Source organism: Cucurbita maxima, unplaced genomic scaffold (assembly GCF_002738345.1).
Source record: "Cucurbita maxima cultivar Rimu unplaced genomic scaffold, Cmax_1.0 Cma_Scf00058, whole genome shotgun sequence".
NCBI lineage: Eukaryota > Viridiplantae > Streptophyta > Magnoliopsida > Cucurbitales > Cucurbitaceae > Cucurbita > Cucurbita maxima.
Window position 1 is genome coordinate 288,167 of NW_019272074.1, and position 4,601 is coordinate 292,767.

The window sequence follows — 4,601 nt, forward strand, 5'->3', positions numbered from 1 at the left end:
TTAATTTCAAATCAAAATAATATTAAATGATTAATTAATATTTAACATTAAGTAAAATGCCAATCCCAATCAATTCCGGCATGTATTATGAATCCTATTCATAATTAAAATATTTAAATCTTATTTAAATATCTCAAATTCTCTCCTTTTGTTTAATTCGTAATAAATCAAAATGCAGTTAAATATATCGTATATTTTTAGCGCATATTCCCTAATTTGAGTTTGAACAGTTCAAACTCACTCGTCACCCTGTTCTAAGGTTTAGCCCGATATGAGCTTGCAAGGGGACCAAATGAACCTATAAATCATGGGCTCCAACGATCCGAGATTAACCGTCACACTGTTCTAAAGTTTAGTTCGATATGAGCTAGCAAGGGAATCTAATGAACCTACAAATCATGGGCTCCAATTATTCGAGAGTAACCGGCTAAACTCATTAATCTTATAACCAACATTCGTTAACTACCAGAATACTCCACCATAGCCTAGTAGTTGCACTCCCCTCACTATAGATATATTTTTGTTCATTTGATATAACCATGATTAGTAAGTTGATCCTTCACAGGTTGTTCATCAATAGAGCTGGGTCAATTTACTGTTTTTACCCCTAAAGTTACTTCTTGTTTCTAAAGCCCCATTAATGCTCTAATGAACAAGTGGTTTCTGGTCCAACCACCAAACCGAATCTCTCTCGAGCCAATGAGAGGGTGGGGCCCCTTGTTCAAGACATGGAGTCTGTACTTAAAAAAACAACCTCTCATCTATTCCTAAAAGTGGGTAGGAGCGAATTCAATCTTGCACCCTATGTCCCCAACTATTCACCCAGTCTTACCTTTGAAATGAGAGACTTATTGAGTTGGAAAACTCGGGCCACTCTCACCCATGCAAATCTAAGGATAATTCTGAATAAACAAGAGTTCATAGTTAGCTCAGGATTAAGGTCGAGTTACATAGGTCATCGAGTGAAAAAATCAGTCTCAACAGTAAACAACATTATAAAGTGAGAGTGATTTTCTTCATGGTTCGATCTTATGCAATACTTATTGCATAGGACGCCCCCACTCACATGTCTCCATATGTACAATTTAGTGATCACATTATTTATATCATATACAAAAGTGGGCCGCATCCATAGTGTCCACAAGATAAGGTACTCAGCCTTATCCTTGTACTATAGATCATTTTGACTATATACTTGAACTTGATCCACTCTTATGTCTCTACGTTTAATTCAAGTAATCATACTATAGCCATCGTATTCTTAGTTTATTGGATTTAGATTAATGATCATAAAATTCACTTTTTATTCAATAATGATCTTTTTTTAATAAACATCAATATAGTTCAAGTAATCATACTATAGCCAATGTACATTTACCCATCTTTTTAGAGTCATAAAGTCACCCCAGTCCTTACCGAATAGCTGTTGGATTTGAACCCACGCCCTTTTGGACCGTAGCCTAAATATAACGCCTTAGACCACTTAGTGAAACTATCCCGACGAATGTGTCAAGACAAACCAAGAAGGTTGAGCTATCTCGAGACATGAGATTGGATCACGATGCATGTGTCATGTTGTTGGGAACCGAGATGACGATGAGATGCAACGTTGTTGTGTCACACATAATTGAACATGCATACATAGACAGCGTGTATGGTGAAACAAGTTTTGATTCCACACAAGTGATGTTTGAATGTCGAAGGTAAACCTTTCCTAAGGTATGAAAGCCACAAAACGAGGTGAAAATGTGAATGGATATTGAGTACCCCTTAAGGTTTTTCGTGAGCGTGTGAAGATCACAAGGCGCACATTGAAAAGGTATGACTGTGACATGTTGAAGCCGTCTAAGGAGAAAAAACGGCCGAAGGAAAACTTTTTTGAAGAAAAAAATAACTGAAAGGAAAGAGAGAGTTATTTGCTGAATACGGATGATTTTGTATTTGATTAAGTTTCAAAAATTTAAATAACAAACCTATATCTAAATTTAGCAGTCTATTTAACATGACAGGAGGCACTAGTTGGAGTAAGGTAAAAATAGACTCCCTCCAGAGTAACCCATTTTAAAACTATGAGACTGACATCAATACATAACAGGCCCAAACGTAACTAGCCAAAGCGGACAATACATGCTAGCAGCGGACTTGAAGGTTTACAAAAAATGAAAATAAACGATAGGGGTGGGATTTAAACCCACACCCTTTCAGGGCAGAGCCTAAATTTGGCGCCTTAGGACACTCAGTTAAACTATCCCGACATATATGTCTGGACAAACCAAGATGGTCGAGCTATCTTGAGACATGAGATTGCATCACGATGCATGGTCGTGTTATTGGGAACCGAGATGACATGAGATGCAACATTGTTGTGATGCACAAATTGAACATGCATGCATAGGCGGCTTGTGTGGTGAAACAAGTTTTGATTCCACACAATTAATGTTTGAATGTCGAAGGTAATCCTGTCTTAAGGCCAGAAAAAACCACAAAGTCGGGTGAAAATGTGAATGGAGAGTGAGTACCCCTTAAGGTTTTTCGCGAGCGAGTGAAGATCACGTGGCCACACATTTGAAGAAGTATGATCGTGACACGATGTACTGGTCGGAGTAGAGCTGGACTTTCTCCATAGGATGCGTTTTAAAACCATAAGGTTGACAACGATCCATAAAAAGTAAAATGATACAATATCTTCTAGAAGAGGGCTTGAGTCTTTACAAAAAATGAAAATAAAGAATAGTTGTTGGATCTAAACCCACGCGCTTTCGAATTAGATCCCACATCTAGCACCTTAGACCAATCAATCAAACTATCCTAATAGATGTGGCCAAGCAAACCAAGATGGTCAAGCTATCTCGAGACATTAGAGTGCATCACTTTGCATGGGTTGTGTTGTTCGAAACTAAGATGACGATGAGATGCAACGTTGTTGATTCTCACATGATTGAACTTGCACGCATTGGCGGTGTGTGTTGTTAAACAATCTTTGATTCCACATAAGTGATGTTTGGTTACCGAAGGCAAACCTTGCCTAAGGTCCGACAAAGTCACAAAGTCGGGTGAAAAATGTGAAGGAGGATTGCGTACTCCTTAAGGTTTGTCGTAAGCGTGTCAAGATCATGAGGCCGCACATTCGAAAAAGTATGACCGTGGCACAAAAACCCACGCCCTTTCAAACCAGAGCCTAAATCTGGCACCTTAAACCACTCAACTAAATTGTCCCAACGTATGTGTTTGAGCGTTAAAAATAGTTGAGCTATCTCGAGACATGAGATTGCATCACGATACAAAGTTGTTGTATCCCACACGATTGAATATACACTCGTAGGTAGCGTGTGTGGTCAAACAAGTTTTCTACATAAGTGATGTTTGAATGCCGAATGAAAACCTTGCCTAAGTTCCAACAAAGCAACAAATTCGGGTGAAAAATGTGAATAGAGATTGAGAGAAAAATAGAGAATATCACGATACATGGGTCGTGTTGTTGGGAACTGAGATGATGATGAGATGTAATATTGTTGTGTCACACACAATTGAACATGCACGTGTATGCGGATTGTGTGAACAACAAGCTTGGATTGCACATAAGTGATGTTTTGCCTAAGGTCCGAAAAAGCCACAAAGCCGAGTGGAAAATGTGAATGGGGATTGAGTGTGTCAAGTTCACAAGGCTGCATATTTGAAGAAGTATGGTTGTGACACGATGCACGTGTTGGCTAGACACTCTTCATAGTAGATGAATGACAGCGGTGGGATTTTAACTCATGTCATTTACAACCATAGCCTAAATCTAGCACCTTAGATCACTCAGTCAAACTATTCGTTAGTTGTCATGGAAAATTCAAATGGATCTCCTTATAGTTCATTCTTATGTGGTATAAAAAAGGAGAGCACAACTCAATAGTTTGCAACAAAAACAATCATCCGCCCCTCAAATCTTCTTTCTTAGGGTAGGGAAATGAGATAGAGAGCTTAGTGTAATATTCTATTTTCAAAAATAAAGAAACAAAAATATTAAAAAAAAAACAGAATATGCGTAATTTTTAGCCGTAGTAAGTTGAGGTCAACAGTAGTAGGTGTATGGCGGAGGGACGTGCAAGGAAGCACATAATATATGATTTTGTCTAATTTTAGTTTGGAGGGGACAATTCTAAGAAAAAGAAGTGAGGCTCTTCGAAGGCATAGTAAAAAATGATGAAGACTACAAGAGAAAAAGGAGTTAAGCCTCAATTAAGGGGAGACATATTTTGTTCTAGGGAAGGTGTTGGATGAAAGTCTCATCGGCTAATTTAGGGAATGTTCATGGGTTTATAATCAAGAAATACTCTCTCCATTGGTATGAGGCCTTTTGGGAAGCCCAAACAAGGCTATGAGAGCTTATGCTCAAAGTGGACAATATCACACCGTTGTGCTCTAAAGAAGTTTCATACTCATCAACAATGGTTTGCATCTAGCAACTAGATATTGTTCTTCGGTGAGAATGAGAGCTTAATTTGTGTAAATGAGGGTAAAGCCAACAATCATAAATAAGTGGAGAAATAAGCCATATAAGGAAAAAAAAAAAAGAAGTGGAGAAGCCAACAATTTTTTTTTTTTTTTTTTTTTTT